General features: G+C 37.0%; 1 protein-coding gene across 9 annotated transcripts in view; it reads right to left on the bottom strand.

Annotated features, from left to right (window-relative positions):
- Positions 1-26364, bottom strand: part of LRRC4C (leucine rich repeat containing 4C) — a 1189416-nt gene that overhangs the window by 176789 nt on the left and 986263 nt on the right. For all 9 annotated transcript variants that reach the window (XM_053203287.1, XM_053203288.1, XM_027072859.2 and 6 more), the window contains one exon: positions 13432-13529. The gene's annotated coding sequence lies outside the window, so the exon portion shown is untranslated. The remainder of the gene's footprint in view (positions 1-13431; positions 13530-26364) is intronic.

Genomic DNA, 26364 nt, shown 5'->3' with positions numbered 1-26364 from the left:
AACTGGCATTTGGGGTCCGATAATTCTTTGTTTTGGGGGCTGCTCTGTGCATGTAGGATATTTAGCAACAGCCCTGTCTCTACCCACTAGATGGCAGTATCACCCTCCCTTCTCCCTCCCCCACCTCCCGCCCACCCCCATTTACAGGAAAGTATCTCCAGACATTGCCTGATCATCCCCTCACAACAAACATACTGAAGACTACTAGGGTATTGGGATGAATAAATTAGACACCTTTAGATGCTGGGCATAAATGGTCCCTTTCAGTCCTAAGTTCTTGGGACCTCCTTTGCTTGTACCTTACCATTCCCCAGTATTATCAGAGGATGTATAGCTCCCAAGATTAGTCCTAGGTTTCCTTGCCTCCTTGCTTTGCATGTCTTTCTACTGCTACACTCTCCTACTCTACTTCTGCTTTGTAAATTCTTCCCTACCCTCCAGAATACTGCTCCTCCCAGAAGTTTCCCCTAATTCTTCCAAACTGAATGATCTCTCTCCCTGTAAATACTTTGATCACCATTTTTGTGTCCCAGTCATGACCTTTACGTGATTCCATATTGTATAGTTATTGGTGTCATTGTATTGTCTCTTCTCTTGGGACTGAAAACTCCCAGAGAAAGAGAGTCCTTGTTTTCTGTCTTTTTAGCCACCATAGATGTGAGCACAGTTTGGGGCATGTATTAGTTGCTCATTAAATGATGTTTGTTAAGTTGAAGTTAGGACATGGAAGAAATAAGTGACTTATTAAAAGGCATTGCCTACAAATGTTAAAGTAAACTAAAAAAGCATTACAGAATAAAAAATTAAAATTATATCCAGATGCTTATAGAAATAATCAGATAATTGAGCCAACTGAGGTTCACTGTTTAAATTATTCATGCAACTGCCTTAGTTCTCTGCTTTTCATTGCACATGTAGGAACAGCTGAGAAAGAATTATAGTTGTCATTTGGAAACTATTAAGTAATTTGCCTACTGATGGAATCCGTAGTCTTCTGCTAGAAACAGAATTCATCAAATAAAGGAGATGCAAACAAATCTATATTATTGCTTTATTAATCAAGAAGGAGGTCCAAGGAGGCAACTGCCAGTGTGGAATGATGCAAGTTACAAGTGAAATCGAACTTCTATTCCCCACCTATACCTTGCGTCTTAGAGAAAAAGCACTCCTCTCCCTGCCAACACATGCTTATTTGCTATAGTAGGTGAAATTCCCTGATCTCCCAGAATTTTAAATCTAGACAAGCTTATACACAACCACTGTTACATTATAAAGTTATGATAAAGTAGAAAAGACACAGATCTTCAAGTTGGGAAACATGGATTAAAGACTCAACATTACCTCCAAATACAAGTGACTATGTTATGCCAAATTATGGCCCTGCAAAGATGTCCACATCATAATCCCCAGAACCCATGCCATTTTGAGAGAGAGGGAGACAGAGTGTGAGTCAGGGAGGGGCAGAGAAAAGGAGACACAGAATCTAAAGCAGTCTCCATACTCTAAGCTATCAGAACAGAGCCTGACACAGGGCTCGAACTCTGACCAAGAGATCATGACCTGGGCTGAAGTTGGACACTTAACTGACTGAGCCACCCAGGTGCCCCTAATCACAAGTATCATTGTAAGAGGAAGGCGGGAGGGTTAGCATTCCAGAGAGAGCAATTTGAAGATGCCACACTACTGGCTTTGAAGTTATTTGAAGATGGAGGAAGGGACCACAAACCAAGGCCTCTGGAAGCTGGAGAAGGCAAGGAAACAGACTCTTCCATAGAGCCTCCAGAAGAAAGTCAACTCTGACAACATCTTGATTCGTATCCCCTCCAGAACCATAAATAATAGCTTTGTGTTGTTTTAAGCCACTGAGCTTGTGGTGATTTCTTACAGAAGCTATAGAAAACTACGACAGTGAACTTGAATAATCTCAGTTTCCAAACTTCTAAAATTTGGGGTGACAGCTATGTAACCAGATTATTTGGGTGATATAAAAAAGGAAAGTAGTAGACATTGGTTAGTTTAGACATTTTACTGTGTTTTAGCTAGTATTTTGATATAGCATCTCAGTTTATTTTTTCCAGACTTAACCCTCAGACACTCAGGTAGGAATGAGTACCTAATATAGTTATACAGTGAGAAATAACTTGAGCACAGAGTCCACATAATTGGTTGTGTGAGGGCAAGTGACCAGGCAGGCCAACCACAAACCTTTCTCAAGAACGATAAGAAAGGAACTACCCTGCATCTCCAAGACTGCCAAAGTAACTTAATCCTGTGGTGGTTTGGGTATTTCTTACCTTTGAGGAAAAGGCCAGCAGTAAGAAGAGTAAGGGCCATGAAATTAGCAGCAATAGATTCCACATACTAGCTATTGAGCATCTAGATCTTTCCATGCCGAGGCTATTCTGTTCTGCGATTTTTTTTTTTTGGTTACATGAACCAATAACATGTGTGTGTGTGTGTCCCCGTGTGTATTGGATTTTATTTACTCAAAACATTTAAAAAAATCTACGTGAAAGTACGTGGCAAAGAATACACTATACATATATAAAATCAATTTTTTTCTATGAGGTACAAATACTGATGGTAGAAAATTCAGGTAATACTGACAAAGTATATTAACCAAACTATAAATCATCCCAAATCCCACAGCTGGAGATAATCACTGTTAATATATGAGTGTTATTTGCCTTGACCATGACTACAAAGTATAATAAATACGAAAATTTGGGGGTTGTTTTCTAGAGTGTGAGGCATCTAAACTTAACTTTGAAGGATAAGTGGGATTTTGATAAGCAAAGATGATGAGAAAGTAATACACACAGATACACACACATATATGAATTTTGACAAAGATAAAAAGATAATTCAGTGGAGAAAGGATAGTCTTTTCAACAAAAAGTGCGGAACAATTAGATGCCCATATGCAAAACTATGAACTGTGGTCCATACCACATGCCATACATTAAAAGTTAAATCAAAATGGATCATAGGCATAACTGTAAAATGTGAAGTTATAAAACTTACAGAAGAAAACATAGGAGAAAAAGGTTTGTGATCTTGGGTTTGGCGAAAATATTTTAGGTATGATACCAAATGCATAATCCATGAAAGAAACATAAATTGGACCTCACCAAAATTAAAAGTTCAACTCTTGGAAAGACATTGTTAAGAGAAGGAAAAGATAAGCTGCACACTGGGAGAAAATATTTGCCAACCATGTATCTCATAAAAGATTTGTAAGCAAGATATATATACATATATGTATACATACATACATACATACATACATATATATGTATACATACATATATGTATATATATGTATATATGGCTCATAAAACTTAATAGTAAGAACACAGACAACCCATACAAGAAAGATAGTGAATAAGTTACAAGCCATATAGATGGCAAATGAGCACATTAAAAGATGTTCAACATCATTAGTGATTAGGGAAATGCAAGTTGTAAGCACCATGAGATACTGCTACACATCTACCAGAATGACTGACATCAAAGAGTGTTGGCAAGAAAGTGGAGGGACCAGAACTCCCGTGCACCGCTGTTGGGAATGTTAACTGCCACAACCAGTTTAGAAAAGAGTTTGGTTTACCATATGATCCAGCCATTCTACTCCTAGGTATTTATGCAAAAGAAATGAAAGGATATGTCCCTATAAAGATTTGTACACCAGTATCCATAGTATTTTTATCTGCAATAGCTAAAAGCTGAAAATGATCCAAATGTACACCAATGCCTGAATGATAAGAGAACTGCAGCATACCCATATATGGGATATACTCAGCCACGAAAGCAAATGGGCTTTTGGGCGCACACTAACATGGAAGTCTGAGAATAATTATGCTGTGTGAAAGAATCTGAAGAGAAAAGGTACACATACTGTGTGCTTCCTTTAATAGAAAGCTCCAGAATATAAAAATGATTCTGTAAGTGACAGCAAATGATCAGCCGTGGCTTGGAATGAACTGGAGGCGGGAACATCAGGCCAGAAGGAGGGCCGGGGAGCATGAGGAAACATTTGGGGATGATGCATAAGTTTACTGTTCTGATTAGATTATCTTGACTGCATGATGGTTTTACAATGTTAGACATGTCAAAACTTATGAAATTATACACTTGAAATGTGTTCAGTTTATTGTATACCAATTATACCTTATCTATGGGGAAAAATGAAAGTGAAGACAGAAAACATACAAATACATGCAAGGGGAGGGAATCCGGGCACAGGAACTGCTTCCATGTGCTCAGAACACAGAGAGATAAGGGCGAAGGAAGACTGTCGAAAGCATGTGAATAGCAAAGCAGTTGAAAGGGCAGAATTCTGAAACCAGGCTTCCTGAGCCTAAGTCTGTCATTTCCTAACTGTGTGACTGGAAGATTAGCTTTCTCTCTGCTTGCTCATTAAAAAAAAATGGGAATAAAAATACAACCAGCATAAGAATGTCGTTTTGAGAGTTCAACAGAGACGCAAAGTTAACATATGTAAAATGTTTGCCACATGCAAATATGACATGGTTATAATAATGTTGGCCCTTCCCACGATGATTATTTGATTAACAGTTTCATTGAAATAGAATCCACCTACCATACAAATAAGTCATCTGAACATAAAAATCAAAGGTTTTCAGTACACTAAAAACTGTGCAACCACACCACAGTCTCATTTAGAACATTTTGTCATCTCAAAAAGAAACTCCTTATGCCATTAGTGGCCATTCCCCATCCCCCTCATCCTGCCTTAGTCAACCACTAATCTACTTTCTGTCTCTATAGATTTGCTTATTCTATATTCATATTGATATGGACTTATATCTGTATTATATTCAACATTTCATATAAGTGGAATCATATCATATGTGATTCTTTTGTGTCTGGTTTCTTTCATTGATCCTAATGTTTTCAAGGTTCATCCATGTCATAGGATATCCTGGTATTCATTCGTTTTTATTACCAAATGATACTCTGTTATTTGGATACACCCCATTTTAGTGCAGGACAGAATATTTTTGTCTGAGGAGGAAACAGAAGAAAGAGCAGAGGTGTAATCTTAATTGGCTGTACAGCAACCTGCAAGTGGTGAGGAATTGTTTTTGACCAGATAAGGGAAAGGGTGGCTGTAAAAGAAGCTGAGAATTTCATGGGCACAGGCTGAATACTGATCTACTTCCTTAGGCCTAGCCCCACCTGGGCTCTGAGGAAAAAGAGATGACTCTTTCGTTCTGTACAGAGGCAATTTACTGCAGAAGAATTCCTTTCTCACTAGTCCTGTTAGCTTGGGCAAGTCATTTACATCCTTGAATTATCAGTTCCCTCCAAAACTCTCCTCACCCCTCCACTCATCCCCTCCAGCCCTGGGTTTACTTCAATGAAGTCTGCTATGTTAATGGCAGGAGGATCCTATGTTAATGAAGGTAAAAGTATCTAAGTAACAGGAACACTTTTTAAGTGCAAAAGTAATTCAATACTACATTGTTCTAGAGGCATTTTGAAATGTTTTCTGATGACCAAAATATCCTATAGGGATCTTTGAATTTCTTTGGAATTAATAGGTAAATAAAGAGCAAATAGGAACCCCAGATAGCCATTGTGGTTTGCTTAAAATGGGACCTAAATAAACTCAGATGCCCTGGCAGGTAGGACTCAACCCTGTCCATCACCGTACTGTACTGTCTGCCATAATTTTTAGGATACGGTAATGTCTCAATACACTTGTTTTATTGAAGCAAAAAACAAATTGCATCAGTCAGTGCACACATCACTTTTTATGTTATATTCTTAATAAAACTGCAAAGAGGTATTCTTGATAATAATCTAGCTTACATTTACTGAGCATGTACTATGTGCCAGTGTGCTAAGTTCTTTGCGTGCAGTGACACACAGTAAACTTCCTTTCATAAATAACCTGGAGGCAAGAGAAGTAAGTGCTTTTTTCAAGTTTAAAATGTAATTTGCAAAGCAGGGACTTTAACCCTGTTTGATCTAAGGCTTAAGCCTTTAAAAATGGTTTTGGCTTACTTTTATTTATTACAATGAAGTGTAATAGTTACACATCATTTCATATACAAAGACTTTAGATTTCAAATGAAGGACCTGAAGGGGATCTTTTGTTTCTAAGACTAATTTTGTTTCTAAGACTTCACTAAGAAATACTCTGAAAAAACATGGGACACCTGGGTGGCTCAGTCGGTTAAGCATCCAACTTCAACTCAGGTCATGATCTTTGGTCCATGAGTTTGAGCCCTGGGTCAGGCTCTGTGCTTATATAGCTCAGAGCCTGGAATCTGTTTCAGATCCTGTGTCTCCCTCTCTGTCTGCTCCTCCTCCACTCACAGTCTGGCTCCCCCTCTCTCTCAGAAATAAATAAACATTTAAAAATTTAAAAAAAAGAAATACTCTGAAAAAATATACACATCAAGTCTGATATTTGATTCCTACCTGGGGGTTTTACCTGAGCTATTTCCTAATTCAAATTATACTCCTTCATGATGCTGAGGACTCTTCAGATTCTCTGTGAAATTACCTCTGCCAAAATAGAAAATGTTTCCACATTCTGTGCCACACTACTTTATTCTTTTTTTCCCCAAAACTTTTCAAAACTCAACTCATCCATGAAATCTTCTGCGATCGAGGTGGAAGCCACCCAGACATTCTGTTAATATCTTCAGTGTGATTGATATTTCCCTCCTGCAGTGTGGTAAGATAGCATATGCGTATATGTGGGCAAGCATATATATCTTTATGTTAATGTGCATCTGTTCCTCTCATCTCTACCATATACTATTAAGATATTAAGATCCTGGGGTCTGTCCTTGCTTCCCTCCACAGAAGAGAACATTTATTCACCTGGGTAACCCCAGTGCTCAGCTCTCTGGCATGATGTACATGTTCAATAAACATTTATTGAATGAGTGAGTGAGCGCTCAATGGTAACAGTGACAACCTCGAAGGGAAGTCTCCTCGCACACAGAGAAAATAAGATCACGTACAAATATAACTGCAAATAGCTTGCCTTCTCGGGTATTTTAGTTTTAAGCATTCTCAGCTGAAATGTGCTGTAGAATGGCTGAGACTTAGCAGGTAATTTTCATTTCACCTCTGTTTCCAAATGGTTACCACTTACCAAATACAGCATGCTTAAGGGAGCGCTTTCCCCCCTTCAGGTACAATATTCTGGTACAGTGCTGGATTCTTTCAGATGTCTTTCCCTTTTAAAGCTATGGAGTTCATTCATATATTGCTATTTATCATGGCTGTGCAAAAGAAGAAAACTAAGGAAGAAGAACGAGGTTCTAATTCACCAACTGCCCTCTTCTGTTACAAAAAGAATATCTGAAAAATCAAAATTCTGAGTCCTGGGTGCCTTTTGCTTGCTTACATCTGATGTCAGTATTTTCAAAGGATTACTGTTACGTTAAACAATAGTCATCCACAAACACTAGAATGTGTTCTGTTCTACGAGAGTCAGGAGAGCTGCCAACGATTACAATTGGAGTAATACTGCCTAGATTTTAATCCCATACCCATCTTCTTTCTTTCTTCTTCTTTTTAAGTTTATTTATTAATTTTGAAAGGAAGAAAGTGCACATGAGTGAGTGAGCAGGGGCAGGGCAGAGAGAGAGAGGGGAAGAGAAAATCCCAAGTGGGCTCCACACCATCAGCGTGGGGCCCAATGCGGGGCTTGAACTCACGAACCCTGAGATCATGACCTGAGTCTGACACTTAACCAACTAAGTCACCCAGGCACCCCTCCTTTCTATTTGAATGACCTTGACCAAGTTAGTTAACTCCTCTTTAACTTTGAAAGGAAGGTAGAAAGGGTGTTGTGAAGATTCACTGAGATAATTTCTGCGAAGAGGCTTAGGTCTCGTCATATGCATAGGAAGCCCTTCCTCCTTTATTTTTACTTGCCATTTTTATCAAGATGGTTAACTAAGTAGACTGGGGTAAATCGACTCCTCCAGAACAGACCCATTCAAAACCTCTTCAAGGGATTCCCAGTGTTTCATGACACCAACACAGATCCATCCAAGAATGCTACGTGAAAAGCAATTTCCAAGGAACCTACAGCTGAAAGACTGGGCTGCTCCTGTCTTACTTAGCCTTGGGTGCCAAGGACTCATTCTTCACCTCAGGGATACTAACTGTTCCATGAATGCAGTGTGGTGGTGGTTTCAACATCCCACGGAAAGGGGTAGTGTCGACAGTCTAGATGAAAGAGTAGGGGACTTCGCCTGAAGGGTATTTACTTAAGCATTTAGTTGCTTACAGAGATTGGACTTTGGTTATATAAGGGCTAAAGCATTGCCTTTGCACCTCCCCTGAACACTTTCTTCTGCACTTTACAGGATTGTAGAATTGTGAGTCTGTCATGCTGTCCTTCTGCCAATCATGCACTCCTTTCACTGAGCCCCCAAACACCTAGCACGACAGTAGTAATCTCGGCTTCACTTTGTTGCTGAGCAACATGCATAGTGTGTATTATTGCCTTCCCCTTACAACCATCTCCAATGTCTCTTTTTAATCTCTGGCTCTGGGAATTATATCTGGCATTCTTCTTGTTTAGTCCTATTTGTAAACGATCAACTGTGTCGTTTATATTAGTTTTCACCCTGCTTCCCCTTGCTTTTTAGCATATTGCTAGAGGTCACAGTCCTCATAACAACAGGCAAGGGATATTGTCACTGTTATAAACCAGGACAATAGGAGTCATAGTTCAGCCTCATTCCAGGGAAAACATGGTAGGTCCACAGATTGACCTCCTACTCAGGCCTCCTTCTGGTGTGAAAACAATATGGATTATAAAAAGATAGTATGTGTACATGTCTTTTAATGGATGTAAAGGGTCATTTATTACCCTTTGAAAATCTTTTCCTTTCGTTTACAATTTATTTTTTCAATTTGTTTTCCATGTCTATTTCTTCAGAAAATATATGAAAAGAATAAGTCAAAATCTCATCACTCAGATATTTCTATACATATCCATGCATTATATAAATACATAATATATAAATTGCTGGTAACACACATAATTTGCTATAATCAGATTTCTAAAATTAATAATATAAATGATATCTCCATGTCTATACATTTGGAGCAACAGCATCATCACTAATGACTGCATAGTGTCTTATTATATCATTAGGACATATTACAACAAGTCCTTTATTGCCATATATATATATAGGTTGTTTCTGATATTTACAATGCTCCAATGATTGTGCATGTACAATGTCTTAACCCATTTGGCCACTGATTTCTTTAGGATGAATATTAGAAAAGGAAATGTTAGGGACAGTCTGACTATTAAAGACTTTTGATAGAATGCCCTATTGGTCTCTGCAAGGGTTACACCAAGTAACTCTCTCAATAGCATTTTATAAAAATGCTCTTTGTTTATACTCTTGCCATCACTGGGTGTTTTAATTCAGTTTTTAATTTAAAGGCCAAGGAGGAGACATCTCATATCATTAGATGTATGGTATAAGAATTTGTTAACTAGGGCCTGAGTCATGAGAATGTGGGCATGCTTTTTCTATTACCAAGAACTCTATGAATCAGATCTAATAACTATTTCAGTCACTACCAATACAGCCACATTTCAGAGACAACCTAAACTGGAAAAAGCTATATTTTTTTATCAAAAACATTCCCATGGATGTGATAATAGCAAATATCCTTTTAGTTCTTTTTAGATTGAGGCAATAATATTGTTTCATTTGAAATTACGTATCTCATTTTAGACATTGGAGGATCTAATTTATAGTATAGATATGTTTCCAGGAATAAGTGGAACTCTATTTGTTCCTAAATAAAAATGTCAATCATAAAGGAACAGTCACTGCAACTTAACTGCATAGATGTCTAGTTTTTGTATATGAATCACAAACCTGACAAGACTATTTGAAGCCTGTTACAATCTGTTGCTCTGTCCATTTAACCACCTTTATAGAAGACAATAATTCTCAGTCCTTCTATGAGCAAGCAGAAGTCAGAAACAAACTTAAATGCTGATAGGGCCAATTCCTATTAAGATAAAAATTCCAAATGCGACAAAAGTCTGCATGCCAGTACTTATACACAACATAAGGGAAGAGCTGTGATAGTTAATCCAAGGGGTAGTTATATTTTCCGATCTCCCCTAAGATTTTAATATATTTTTGCAAAAGTTTCTTGGAATATTTCCCTGATGATACAAACTTTTCTTTAGAACCTGTTATCCAATCATTTTACTAACTTGTTTAAATGGGATTAGAAAGTTGACAAATCTCAAGGAAAAATTAAAGTTAGGCTGTTTTCACTATCATCTAATTTTATTATGCTGTGTTTTTTTGGTGCCCAGAAACCAAATAGCCTTGAACTTCTGAGGTCATATTGTTTAGGATAGGTCTACCAGGGATGGACAAGCTTTCTCTTTAGTTACCTGTGATTTTATTTTTCATTTCTGTCTCCTAATATGCTAAATGAATGACATTATTAAGGTTTTGGGGATATGAGAAAAAGGAAAAAAAACCTCATTGACTCATTCTAAACTAGAAGGACAAACATGTATATTTTAGAAAATAGTCTCATCAATTTATAATGAATCTAATTATCCATTCAAATGATTTATTTCAATGAACATTTGTTAACATCAGCAATGAGCACATCTTTGGTTGTACTTAATCTGGAGGAAATCTTAGGTCTTAAACTCTGGGTCCTAAATTAGGATTTTTCATTTGTCCCTTTCTGCAGCAGGTAACCCTACTGACCTAGGACCACTGTATCCCTCTCTAAAGGTCTTTGTTTTGTGAAGGATTTTTAGGTTTGGCTTCCCCAGGGAAGCCCTAGTCTTTCTATTTCCTTACTGTTTCTCTTCTCTTTTTCAGTATATTTTTGTTTATTTGTTTTGGGGGACTAGTCCCTTTACTGAATGGCTTTTACTTTCCCCAGGATATAATTATAGCTGGGTATCTAATCTGGCATCTCAGCAGAAGGAAGCCATGGCTCCAAATTGTAGGGCTGAAAACAGATTACATGCATGGCCTCATTTCTATCCAATTCATACCTCACTGACAACAGCAGACAGGTCAAACAAGTTCCTCAACATGTGCATTTATGGTCATGCTTCCTGACTTCCAAACCTTTAGGCACTGAAATGTAGTTGGACCACTCTACATGTCCCTTCTTGAGATCACCTTCTCAAGGACTAAATTTTCCTTCCCATTTGTCTTCTGTGGTTTCTTTAGTTCAAGCATGGTTTTAGATACCCATTGTCAAGATTACAACACTAGGCTGTGTTTCTTTGTTTTTTGTTTTTGTTTTTTTGGTTAAATATAGCTAGCAGAATATTTTAAATCAAAAGGTCTCCCATTCCACACTTGAATGGGATGGAGGGAGAAACCAGGCTCCTCCTTTAAATATCAGAAGTCCGTATTCCCTGTAGGAGCAGAGGTTTGATGACAAGGGATAGCCCTTCCTTTCAGAGTGAATATAAGATAGGATCAGGACCTTTATAGATTTAATCATACTTTCATAATAACTTACAGAAGTATAAGTTTTGAGTGTCAAATTTAGTTGACCCTCCTTGTTATTCTTTTTTTATTCATTAAAAAAATTTAATGTTTATTTTTGGGAGGTGGGGAGCGCAAGTCGGGGAAGGGCAGAGAGGGAGACACAAAATCCAAAGCAAGCAGGCTGTGGTCCCTGAGCTGTCAGCACAGAGCCCGACACAGGGCTTGAACCCACAAACTGCAAGATCATGACCTGAGCCGAAGTCAAAGGCTTAACCGACTGAGCCACCTGGACACCCCAACATTCCTTATCATTCTTTAAGGATATATGAAAGAGACCTTTGCTAATAATCAGCTTTCTAAATGTCAGTGTACCCCTTACATTTTTGTGGGTTACTCATGTTAATAGATGATACACCATGTATTCCATGAAATGTTGAGTATCAACTAATATCAAATATAGACTCCTCTTTCATGATGATATCTTATCTCATTTTTGATGATTAATTCTTCCCCATGATATGTATTCATGGTGTATTGGTAAATCCAGATGACTGTCCTTCCATTATAGGAGACAAAGTTGCTCTAATCCATTATATTTTTTCCTTGGCTAATCCTTAGCTAGTATAGCTAAAGGGCAAAGATATCACCAAAATCAGACTAACTCAAATGACCAAAAGAAATCAAATTTTTTCTTGCGTGATCTTGAATCTCAGATGAAGAAACATAAATGTAAATGAAATAGCATTTCTTCATTCTAGAGGCATCATCCAGTTGAAAGTATTAAGTGGATCCCATGACCAAGAATGTCTGCAGATGGTTGGCTTTGTTCAAAATCCTTTACCAGGTTTATTATTTTACTCTTACATTCAAGCTTATAGTTCTTTTTCTATTCTTTTAATAAGTTCCATTTTTTGGTTTTATTTTTACCAACACATAAAGCCAAGTAACACTGATGATTCATTAAGTTACAATTATAAATTCTCACTGAGATAAGCACCCTGAGGAGTTACCTAAGCTCACTTACTTCCTAAACTGTTCCTTCCACACCTTCTTTAAGGAATAATTTAATAGTATGCTTGAAAAATCAAACATTATCTGGTAGGCTTTCTTTATGAACTAAAACCATTAATGCAGATGTCTACCATATACTTATCTGCTTTATGACAATACAGACAACATGCCCATTGAGATTCTGAAAACACATGACTTCTAACAAACCATTGGCAACAATTCTTCCTTGAATCTGGTTTGAATATCCTTAAAGCAGGAGAAATCAGAGTGCTGTGGTTGTCTTCATCACCCAGGAGAAATTCTCTTGGTGTGCTACTAGTTTAATAAAGTCCTGATGCAACTTCTAATGGACCCTTCTTCCTTTTTACAGGTCACTCCTATTCTTCAGTGGTATGAGGGAAGAATATTTATTCTCTTTTCTCATTTTTTTTCCATCTGAAGAAAATTCCACCATAGAAAGCCTCTTGGCTTCTTTTTACTCCATTTATTTACTCTCTCCTCTCCTTGGTCATTAGAGTTGTTTATTTGTCTGGTGAACTCAGGAGCAAGACTTTGTCACTTATCATTTAACCTATTCTATTCACCTGTATCTTTAGTGCAGGCTGCCTTATATCTGCTACTTCATGCTGGAAATTTAATGGCCAGGCTGCCATATCAGAGGAGCCTGCTGTGGCCCAGAACTTCCTGGGCCTGGATGAGTGAATCTATCTAAATCTTGGATTCAATGTTACAGAGTCTATTTTAGCCAAGCATTGAAACAGCATCCTTAGATATTATCTGCATTATTAATAAAAGTGGCATCCATCTTTCCATTTGCCTGTTCTTTTGACTTCTTAAACCTCACTTTGTTTTGAACTTGGGCAGCTAGAATGGAAGCCCCGAGAGAATAGATTAGTAGCTTGGAACTTACCTTACCAAAATTTCTCCAACAGGTCCTGATCTTCCTGAGAAAACCCAAAGAATTTAAAGAAGTGCTCGGGATTTCGGCAGATGATGTTTATTTTACACCTGGAGTGAGACAACACAGATATATTTTTAAACCATGTTATATGAATGAGAACAAATTTAGGGTAGACATTCCTGCCTGCCAAACTCACCCAATAGAATGAATTGATGAAATATTCCTCTTTCTAACATAAACACATATAGACATATATATATATATATATATATATATATACATATATATGCACACGTATATATAGGTACATATATGGGTCTATATATAATACATATATATGTGTATGATACATATGCATTATATATATGTATACATATAGTTGCATATATATAGTTGTATATATATAGTTTGTTTAGTGTATCCATCCTAGATTTGTTAGTCTTATTTTGTCAATATTCATTGCATTGTATTATTGAAATGTGCCATAGGCTCTTTTTTCAGTTATGAAATGTATTGTCAAATTGGTTTCCATACATAGGCTTTTTATCTATAGGTACCTTTTTGAACATATATTTGAGAGACTTCTTGTTCTTACCTCATCCTTCTGTCATGAGTTCCAACTATACAGATAATTATTACTTTATTTCAAACCTAATGGTCAAATGAACACAGAAAACTATAAAATATACACTGTAATTTACAGATTGCTCAGTTTGATATAGCAACAAGAAAATGAGTAAATATAGGCACTGAATTGAGAACTGGAACTAGATTCAATTAATAATCCTGCCATAATTAGCCAGTTAATTTTGCGCGTCCAAACATCACTAGGTCTTAATCACTTCACATAAAAAAATAAGGGCTTTGTACAAAATTGCTACTGAGGACCCTTCCATCTTTTAAATTCTGTGATAACTTTTCTTCTAAAGATGTGGTTTGATGTAGATAGAATGGTTAGAGGGAGTTTGCAGTAACAAAACTATCATGGTAGAAAAAACCTGAATTTTTATAAATTTATCATATGTTCCTAATTGCTAGCTTCAATCTTTGCTGGACAATTAGTTACTTATAGTTAAATGATACTAAGGTGACTGTAGTCAATTACTTGCAGGTTCATCTATTGATTTTGTAAAAAATCAATTGTATATCTCAGGGAGCTGAATAAAATTTTATTTTTAACTCCTAGGATTCATGATACATTGGCACCTTATGACCATTGGTTCACTTTCTGTCTATCTTTCTGCTGCCCTAATATTGAAGGGAAGAAGCTGGAAAAGTGTGGCAAGCTGTAAGCTGTTTTACAGAATTTGTCACCATACCATGACTTGCCCACACCCTCAGGTACTTCCCAAAGGGGAGGAATGTCTCTTGGTGAAATAGCCATACCTAATTGGTGTTTCATATGTCATTGTTTTGCAAAAAACAAAGCAATTTTTAAAATTGGGAACTGAGTGATAGCTGAAATTACCACTTACAAAGGTAATTTAAAAACTAAACCATGAGCTCTTTTGGTTGTTATGAGAACAATGGAGACTCATATAAACCTGTACCAGATTTCTGACATGGATAAGCTACCTACATTATTTTACAGATTAAGCCTCATAATCACCCTATAAAAATTTTGAAGTAGGAGCTTAATTTTATAGGTGAAGAAACTGAGGCATGAGTCAGTTTCCCAGAAAGAGGTAAAAGGTGGCCAAGACTGAGCTAGGTGGGGCTGCCTGCAGGGGCAGAGGCATTGGATGCAAGAAAGCATCGTGGTGGGTGGTTGTACAGAGAAGAACTGGGCAGAGGGTTTGTTGATCAGAACAAAGTGAATCATTATACAAAGTCATAGAATGTGGGGCTGGAAGAAGCTTCACAAATGACAAATTCACAATTCACAATTCACAATTAATTCAAATTTCACAGTGTTTAGTTGAAAGAAGTAAGAAACAAGGTGTCCACAAATTAGAAACCGGGTTTCTGGATATCACCCACCCACCCAGCGTCTCAGTAGTATAATGGAATCCTCAACTGTATGCTTATATGTATCTCTTAAAAACAGAATGCACTGTTCTAGGTTTATATGTGTCTGTAGCATTGTGTGGTTTGAGACCCAAAATGCTTAGTGGTTATGAGAAAGACCATGGGGTCAGACCACCCTGAGTCCTGGGCAAGCAACATCACTCTTTCTGCTTGTGGAATTTTAGGAAAGGCTTAATCTCTCCATGGGACAGTTTCTTAATCCTTAAAACAGGTTAATGAGAGTAGCCACGTCTCTGTACTGCTTTAGGGATCACATGAGCACTTTACAAATAAAAATAAATAAATAATAAATATATAATATTTACATTATATATATTTTATATATATAATAAATATATAATATTTATATTATATCCCCGGCAGGGGAGGGGTAGAGATAAAGGGGAGAGAGAGAATCCCAAGCAGGCTCCACACTGTCCCAAGCAGAGCCCGACACAGGGCTCAAATTCACAAACCATGAGATCGTGACCTGAGCCAAAATCAAAAGATGAATGCTTAAATGACTGAGCCACCCAGGTGCCCCATGAGCACTTTTTATAAAACACTTTGCATCAAGGTCCAGCACAGATTAAGTAAGCATATACAAAAATTTCCAGTTATCAATATCATCACTCATTACAGTGAGCCTAACATAATGAGACATTCTTTGAAAATTGTGTTTTCCTTTTAAGTAAGGAAACATAAGTCCCAATGAAAGGAGACTCTGGATGAAATCTAACAGAATAGAGTGAAATTGCCAGCATGGTCATAAAGACTAGGTTTCTCCTCAGTGACATGGGAAAGATACTAATCTCTATACGTATTTGAAGTTATATGTGTATTACTGTGAAAGAAGAGATTCAGAAATTGATCTTTTTGCTCAAGACTGTCCAAATCAATTGCACTCAAAGGCAGAAGTTCTCATAGCTTCTCATAGCTAGAACTTGTAACTAAAACAAAGGATTTTACACAATAAAAAGAGAGTGAAAAATAGAAAGCCTCACTTTTTTTCTTAATCGTAAGCTGATGTGAAGGGATGTCCTTTTGGATTCTGCTGTTAGAAAGCTCAGTTATGCAATATTCATACAAAAATAGTTCTAAATCAATACAACATATTTTACATTTACATTAACATTTAAATTAATGAGAAGCTTAATGTGAATTATGGAGCTTTAGATGTTTAGGACTATGTCCCTTCTTGCCAAATTGGAACAGAGTCTATTGACTCACCTTCTCAGTCTTATAAACAGCTTCCAGACTTTGTGTATTTTCAGTGCCAGAGGATTTTCAGGCTGGTGAAAGATGCCATATTGACATCACCAGGGAATGAAGTTGGCCCTATTCATTAAATATGTAAAATGCCTCCAGCAATGACACACACCTTCCCTGAAGGGTAGTTTGCCATAGATGGTTTTCAGTCCCGAGAATGCTCTGGGATCAGCACTTACTGCTTCACCTTTCTTTTCCCCCATTAAAATGATCCGACAAATATTTCTCAAACACCTACTATGGACACAGAACTGTGCTAAAACAACACAGATTCTACTTCAAGGAACTCATCTTGTATTGAAGGATACAGTCACATATATAAACAATTATAGAATAATATCACATGTTCTGTAATGAAAGAAGATACATACTGGGTGCAGTGAGAGACACCTGAATAAGACTGGAGGAGAATCAAGAATGGCTTCTGAAGAAACGAGGCTTGAAAGAGAAGTAGGCATTAGTCAATCAAAGCAAAGCCGACATCTCACCATTCAGAGAGGAGAGCCTATACATAAGACTACATCTTTGCTTAAATAAACAAGAAGTTTTAACTGATCAGTGTGAGAGGTGGCTTAAGGGTGTGTGTGTGTGTGTGTGTGTGTGTGTGTATACATACATGTTTGGGTGTAACAAATTAGCATGCATGGTTAGATGGTCAGGGACAAGTTTATGAGAGATAGATATCATATGCTAGCTTTAAGAGCTTGGTACCATCCTTAAAATGGTGCAGGTGAAGAAATTCTGATGTAGTCTGTTTGTTTGTTTGTTTGTTTGTTTGTTTTAATAATTCTTATCGTATAGAGAAGTTTCAGGTTCACAGCAAAACTGAACAGGAAATAAAGAGAAATATATCTCCTATCCCTACACATGCCAAACGTCTCCAACTATGGAGATATCCCACACTACAATGGTACATTTGTTACAATTAATGAACCTACATGGACACATCATTATCACCCAAATTTCATAGTTCACATTAGAATTCACTCTTGTTGTTGTAAAGTCTATGAAGTTTGACAAATGTATACTGAAGTACCATTGCATATTCAGACAGAGTAGTTTTGTTGCCCTAAAAATTTTCTTCACTATACCTATTCATTCTCTCCTCCCCCACCTCCTGGAAACCATTAGTCTTTTTACTATCTCCATAGTTTTGCCTTTTCCAAAATGTTATATAATTGGATTTATAGAATACATAAACTTTTCAGATTGGCTTCTTTCACTTAAAAATATGCATTTAAGTTTCCTTCATATCTTTGTATGGCTTGATAGCTTATCTCTTTTTGGTGCTGAATGATATTTCAGTGTCTGGATTTACCACAATTTATCCATTCACTTACAGAAGGACATCTTGGTTGCTTTCAAGTTTGGTCGCTTATGAATTAAACTGCTATAAACATCTGTGTGTAGGTTTTTGGGTGGATATAAGTTTTCACTTCTTTGGGTAAATACCACCTGATGCAATTGCTGAACCACATGATAAAAGTATGATTTAGTTTTGTAAGAAACTACCAAACTGTCTTCCAAACTGGCTGTACCATTTTGCACTCTTACTAGCAATAAACGAGAGTTTCTATGGTTCCACATCCCCGCCAGCATCTAGTGTTGCCAGTGTTTTCAATTTTGGCCATTCTATTAGGTCTGTAGTGGTATCTCCTTATTGTTTTAATTTGCGTTTCCCTGATGACGTATGATGGGGAGCATCTTTTCATATGTTTGTCATCTGTATATCTTCTTTTTTAATTTTTTTAATGTTTATTCATTTTTCAGAGACAGAGACAGAGCACAAGTGGAGGAGGATCAAAGAAAGGGAGGGAAACACAGAATGTGAACAGGCTCCAGGCTCTGAGCCATCAGCACAGAGCCTGATATGGGGCTAGAAATCACTGACCACGAGATCATCACCTGAGCTGAAGTCACACACCCATCCGACTGAACCACCCAGATGCCCCTTGTCATGTGTATATCTTCTTTGATAAGGCTTATGTTTAATGGGGTGTTTGTTTTCTTACTGTTGAATTTTGAAAGTTCTTTTGTATTTTATATATTTTATATACTAACTTATATTTTATATTTTATATACTAACTTATTATCAGATGGGATTTTTGCAAATATTTTCTCTCAATTTGTGGCCTGTCCCCTCATTCTCTCAACAGTGTCTTTCCTGGAGCTGAAAATTTTAATTTGAATGAAGTTCAGCCTATCATTTATTTCATTCATAGATCGCGCCTTTGGTTCCTTGTGTAAAAAGTCACTGCCATATCCACTGTCATCTAGGATTTCTCATATGTTATCCTCTGGGAGTTTTAAAGTTTTGCATTTTACATTTAGGACTATGATACATTTGGAACTAATTTTTGTGAAGGGTGCCAGGTCTTTGTCTAGATTCTTTTATTTTTCTTTTCTTCCTTTTTCTCTTTTTCTTTTTGTTTCTTTTTTTTTCCTTGCATGTAGATGTCCAGTTGTTCCAGCACAATTTGTTGAAAAGACTACATTTTCTCCATTGTATTGCCTTTTTTCCTTTGTCAAAGTTCAGTTGACTATATTTATGTGGGTCTAGAGCTGAGCTCTCTATTCTGTTATTCTCTATTTTCTATTCTATTCTGAGTTGTCTATTCTCTATTTTATTTGTTTATTCTTTCACCAATATGTCATGGTCTTGATTACTGTAGCTTTATAGTAAGTATTGATATTGAGTAGTGTCAGCTCTCTGACTTTGTTTTTCTCCATCGACACTGTGTTGGCTATTCCATGTCTTCTGCCATTTCACATAAACTTGAGAATCAGTTGGGAATTTCCAAACTTGCTGGGAGTTTCATTGGAATTTTTATTTATTTTTTTTATCCTTATCTATTCTTGATAGAGAGAGAGAGGGTGTGAGCGGGGGGGGGGGGACGGGGGCAGAAAGAGAGGGAGACACAGATCCAAAGCAGGCTCCAGGCTCTGGCTGTCAGACAGTTTGAGCCTGGTGCGGGGCTCAAACTCACAAACCGCGAGATCATGACCTGAGCTGAAGTCAGACACTCACCAGACTTAGCCACCCAGGGGCCTTGGAATTGCAGTGAATTTATAGATCTGATTGGGAAGAGCTGACATCTTGACAATATTGAGGCTTTCTTTCAATATTGAATATCTGTCCCTTTGTTCAGTTCTTCTTTGATAACTTTGATCAGGGATTTTTAGTTTTCTTCATATAGATTTTGCACATATTTTGTTAGATTTATACCTAACTATATCATTTTTGTAATATGTGGTTAATTATAAATTCCATTTGTTCATTGCTGGTATATGGGGAAAAGATTGAGTTTTGTGTCTTAGCCTTGTATTTTGCAACCTTGCTATTACCACTTATTAGTGAAAGCTCCTAGAAAGGAGCTTTTTGATTCTTTCAGACCTTCTAATAAATAAAGTCCTCTGCAAAGAAAGTTTTCTTTCTTTCTTCCCAATCATTATATCTTTCATTTCATTTTCTTGTCTTACTGAATTGCCTATAATTCTGATTTAAGAAATATCACTCTGGCAATATTATGGAGAATAGATGAAATCTGAGGAGTGCTTTCTCCGTAACATTGTCAGATGTTAAAATATGCCACAGTAAACCCCTGATGGAGTTCTTGTGATATCAGACGTAACTCACAGGTGGTGGAGAATGTCATAGATTCAGTAAATCCAGTCCTTATGACTTCCCTTTCGACAGTGGATTGATTTGGGTCAATGAGAGAAACACAATTAGCAATGTTGTACCTGTATTCTACTACCCTAATTCAGTTTTGCAAAAATGTATTAAGTACCAACTATGTAACAGGAAAAGTACTATATCCTGTGATGGAATGATAAAAAAGACATCATGGTGCTTGCGCTTAAGAAATTTCTATTTTGGTGAAAGGTGAGAAAGAGCATTAAGTAAATACAAAATGCTTAGTGACATGGTAAAAACGATTAAAAATAAACAGGATATTGTGATAGCCATTAGTGTGGGGTTAGTCAGTGCTGCTTTAACTGTAAAGCGGGTGAACTCTGGACTGGGACTCGCGAGATTCAAATCCCAGCTCTGCTAATTCCCATTATGTCATCAAGATCCTGTGCCTCAATTTCACCATCTGCAAAATAAAGATAAATATTCCACTTCATAGGGTGGTTCTGAGGATTAAGTGAGATAATAAATGTACAGTAGGTAGCCTAGTACATGGCACATGGAAGTGGTCAACATTATTACCTATTATTGTAGTTGTGGTTACTATTATTACTTTGTGCTTACTATCACTATTCTTTGGATAGCTTGGTAAAGGAAGCCCTCCTCAAAAGGGTAATTTTGGGCTTAGGCCTGAAGAATGAGAAGGAGCCTACCATGTGAAGAGCTTTAGGAAGGATGTTTACATAAATTTCTAGATAGAACCAGCAACAAGTGAAAAATTCCTGAAATAATGTTAAAATTATTAGGGTACATAGAATGATTTTATGTAAGTTCCAGCTTCTTAGGCTTTGACTCCAGGAAAGAAGAGATAACATGTCTCAATCAAGAACCCATAATCCAGAGGTCATCTGCTAGAATCATGTAAGAAAAGTCACACTCCAGCAATAGCTACCAAGACTTTAGTCCTTCTGTTAACCAATACCAGGTGATCTGATATTAGAAAATACTAAACTGGTATTTGTTGGCAAATAAATATGTTGGTACTTGGCATTATGAATAATAGAAATGGGCCTTTATTGATAAAATTAAAGGTATTTATTATTATTGTTGATAAAAATTATGATATGTGAAATTGACCTATATATTTTTGAGATAATCCTCATATTTATTTTAACACAGTTTAAGACTCTAATGGGGCATGAATCTTATATCCTTAGGTTAAGGGAGATACCCCAGGCTTGATCCATAAATCGTTCTCTGTCCAGGCATGAGTTAGAATAACATTTCATTTGCTGATCCAACTTTAAAGGTATACTAATTCTACCTCTAGAATGCTCTCTGCTGAAAGGTGACATTCAGAGCACTTCAAAGAACAAAAAGATATAACTTTGTTGCACTTTTAGAAGAGGTTGTTGTTGAAACCATTTTGTGTTTATTCACTAATGCAAGCATGTATGTCTAAAAGATATGTTTGGCAAAATTAGTTCAGTGGCTTTGCTTTACTATTACATAATACTGAGGGGATCACTAACCTTCACCTAGTTGAGGCTTCTTTCCCTATTATTATCTACATATAGTGCCTACGTGTTTTGCAGAACCAATTCAGCTTAGATTAATTTGCAACACTTTCCATGTTCAAGGAGCAAACAGGAAACTGCTGGGTCTTGAGTGCTCTAAGAAAGATACTGTAAGATACTGGAATCAGAGAGGTAGGCAAGAAACAAAGAATACAGGGATTTGTAGCTCCCGATAACATTTTTGGATTTAATTCTTAGTTTCATAGGCGTTCTCTATGATATTGGAAGAGAGTATCACTGATCTGCTTTGCATTTTTAAAAAATTACATAAACCAATGTGTAGAAAATGAATTGTGAGGGTTGAATGCAGGGAGGAAAGTTGAGGAATAGTACAGAAATCCAGGCAAGAGTGATGGAGACTCACACCCAGTGTTAGAAATGTGTATGAAAAATGTGAAAGGACTTAGAGATGTATTTTGGAAGAAATCCCATTAAGATTTGCTTGTGGATTGGAAGTGCAAAATATAAGACTTCTAGGTTTGGGGCAGCTGTTGGAAAACCTTCCGTGCTGAATGTGGCTGTTGGAGAAGGTCTGTGTTGGAGGGCTGAGGTTCAGTCTTACAGCTATGGGGTGCCTCTGGCAATGGCTGGAGGAAGAAATGTTACAATGTTATAAGAAATAGCAGAGGAAGTCTGTTGATTTCCCCATGGATTCCCACATAAAGTTGCTGATTCCCACAGTTGGCCTTTCAACAGAGACTACCTGTGGAGGGCACATGTGAGATGCCTTGTTCATATAATGAATCCAACATCTCAGTGTTTCAGATTTGTTTCAAATTCACTGTGTCTTGCTGTTTGCTTGTAGAAAATGAAGGACCATGAAGAGGATCTCCATCTTTGTCATCATTAAGAAGATAATTTTAATCAAAACTATGGGGCTTCACAATAATTATTGACTCTTGGTTCAGTGCATGGAATATATTTTCATAGTCATTGATTTAGTCAGTCAATCCATCTGTCAGTCAGCAATTCACTTGATAAATATTTACTAGAAATTAGCCTTACACTGGGCTAGGTATTACAGATGAATCTTATATAACCCTGCTGTTGCCTGTACAGCTCTTAGATGTTTAGTCTATCAAACACAAACAAAAAATATTCCAAGCTCAGTTCAGGAAATTGACTTCAATGCACTCTATGTTGACTCTGGGACAATTGCAAAAATGAAGGAATAAAGCAATAAACCAATAATAAAGTTTATTGCTTTTATGTTTGATCTATGAAAGCTTTACATCTTTTTAGAAATTCAGATTTTATTCTCATTTTATACTTCCAATTTCTAGTTGTGAATGTACTCGAGATTTTTTTTAAAGAGTGGTATCAGTCATTATATATAAATAATTGTGATCTTGATACAAGTTAACAGACACATAATATAGATACATAGGTATTTATCCAAAGGATACAAAAATGCTGATTCAAAAGGGCACATGTGCCCCAATGTTTACAGCAGCACTATCAACTATAGCCAAATTATGGAAAGAGCCCAATGTCCCTCCATTGACAAATGGATAAAGAAGATGTGGTATGTATACACAATGTAATATTACTTAGCAATCAAAAAGGAAATCTTGCCATTTGCAACAACATGGATGGAACTAGAATGCATTATGCTAGGCAAAATAAGTCAGAGAAAATTAAATATCATATGTTTTCACTCATATGTAGAATTTAAGAAACAAAACAGATCAACATAGGGGAAGGGAAGGAAAAATAAGATAAAAAGAGAGAGGGAGGCAAACCATAAGAGAGTCTTAAATACAGAGAACAAACTGAGGGCTGCTGGCAGGGTGTCGGATGGGGGGATGGGCTAATTGGGGGATGGGCATTAAGGAGGGCAGTTGTTGGGATGAACACTGGGTGTTATATGTAAGTGATGAATCACTAAATTCTACTCCTGAAACCATTACCACACTATATGTTAACTAGCTTGGATTTAAATAAAAATATTTAAAGAAATAGACACAAAGGTTTGTAGATGACTCAGATTGAAATATTTTCACACATACTTTAAAAGAATTTAGTTTGCATAGGAAGAACTAAAGGGAGGACATTTACACCCACACATGATATTTTAGTTTCCCATGGCCTGGAAGCTTTGAAAAGAGACCTCTCAACATTCTGTACCACAGTATTTTTACCTAAAGTGGGGTTCATACTATGTAGCCACTTTAAAACATTATTTTTTAAAATTATCTTTTTTAATTTTTTTAATGTTTATTCATTTTTTGAGAGAGGGAGAGAGAGCGAGAGTGGGGAGGGGCAGAGAGAGAGGGAGACACAGAATCTGAAGCGGGGTCTAGGCTCTGAGCTGTCAGCACAGAGCCCAACGTGGGGCTCGAACCCACGAACCGTAAGATCATGACCTGAGCCGAAGTCGGACGCTCAGCTGACTGAGCCACCCTGGCATCCCCAAAGTTAATTTATTTTTAAATTTTATTTATTTATTTTGAGAGAGAGAGAGAGAGATAGAGGGGCAGAGAGAGAGGGAGAGAGAGAATCTTTGTGCTGACAGCACAGAGCCTGATGTGGGGCTCGAACAAACTGTAAGATTCTGATCTGAGCTGGAATCAAGAGTCAGATGCTTAACCAACTGAGCCAACCAGGTGCCCCTAAAATATTCGTACTTAACATGGGAATCAGAAGTCTGGTGTCCAGAAAGTCTTCTATGCCTTTTGATTTTTATCACAAAATAAACAGAGCAAATAATTGGTATTACATGAAGTGAAAAGGTTGAGAAAGTGAGAGGTGAATTGCCAGAAATAACATATTCATAACATTATCAGTTCAATGATATCGTACAAAAAAGTCCACATTGTGGGGGTTTTTTTTGGTTTTTTTTTTTTTAGTTTTTTTTTTTTTTTTTGGTCTTTAGCCGTTGGGCACAACTGAAGTTGTTGACAAGTTTCATGCATATATAACACCATGTTATCATATTTCCTCTTCTACTTCTGTAAGGCAGGCAATAACAGTTAACTTGAAATAACTCTCATTGGATCAACATTTAACAATTGAGATACAGGACATTTCCTAGGGATTTATGACCAGAATGGAAAAATTAGTCATCTCAGGGATTCCTGGGTGGTATCACTTTTTATTTGACTTTTTTTCCCAGAGAGTAATAACCATGATGATGATTTCTTTCATAAATTAAAAACAAGAGAGAAACGACAGCCATTCAGAAACAGAATAACTTATGGGGCTATTTAGCTTTTGTAGAGTTCAGAAGACGAGTACTTTTGGTTTAGACAATTCATGAATGTAAAAAGGTAATAGCAGGGAAACCCTCAACATTTTCTGAACTAAGTAGTGCTTCTTTTCATTGAGAGATCTTAATGTATTTTAAGATTTTTTGATGCCACTTTCATAACTCAAAAAGAACAAACACTGCCATACACATAAGTCTGTTTGTCAGTGAGGAAAACTTGAGACCTCTCTGATAAGGCACAAGGTAAACTTAGTGAAAGGAAATTGTGGGTGAGTGCCTAAATGATACTTTTTATAAGTGGGACTGATTCTGTGCTCATATGCTCTGCTCTCATTATGTATTCTGCTAATAGCACAAGGACGCGAGAACAACAGTTCTGCAAGAGCCGGGTGCAACATTAAGATTTAATTAAACCTTGTTTTACTTGGGCAAGCTAGCCATGCAGCAATGTCACGGAGAACAGCAGCCAGTACTGTGTTGACTAGCCACAAAACGACGCAGAGCTGAATGCCAGGGCACCTGGTTAATATAAACAAGATGAGGGGAGCCACCGGAGCCCTGCTGTGAACTGAAACCAAGTCACGTGAGCCATGCTCAAAGGATAGGAGGGCCTGGAGTCTGTCTGCTGGAAGAACAGACCTGGAGGGCACTGGCCGGGAATCAGGCTTGCTGGTTGTTCTGGAAAGTGCAATTACTACTGTTTCCTGTGCCTCAAGGCATGGAAAGAGAACCAAACATGGTAATGTTAGGAGATGCAGTTTCAGCTTAACACAAAAAGTGTCTAGGCCACAAAATATCCAAGGGTGGAAGAGACTGCCTTTAAAGGTAGTGAGTTTATTGTTCATTTGAGTATTCAAGTAGAGGCTGCACAGCTCCTTGGTAGTTACTTTCTTGGCATACTGTTATTCTCCAAATCCAATAAGCTATACCATTTTGGTATTATTTTAATGAAAAAGAGGCAGTTGCGTTATGAATATATATGAATTGCAGTTTTTATGTGGTAGAGTTTAAGATCAGATTGCTAGCGTTAGCCCAAGTGCCATAACATATAAATTAACACTGGAGAAACAGTATTCTGATGAAGCTTTCTCTACATATGTGGCCTTTCAAAATTGAATACTGTTCATTCTAGCAGTGATTTGTTTCCTTGGACTGCCATAACACAGTACAGGCTTCCTCCACTATCTGAAAGTAGAGTGTTCTCTTTTAAAATATTTTTAATGTTTTATTTATTTTTGAGAGTGAG

Source organism: Acinonyx jubatus, chromosome D1 (genome assembly GCF_027475565.1).
Source record: "Acinonyx jubatus isolate Ajub_Pintada_27869175 chromosome D1, VMU_Ajub_asm_v1.0, whole genome shotgun sequence".
Taxonomy (NCBI): Eukaryota; Metazoa; Chordata; class Mammalia; order Carnivora; family Felidae; genus Acinonyx; species Acinonyx jubatus.
Note: the sequence above shows the minus strand (reverse complement) of the source record. Positions and strands in the feature narration are given on the sequence as shown.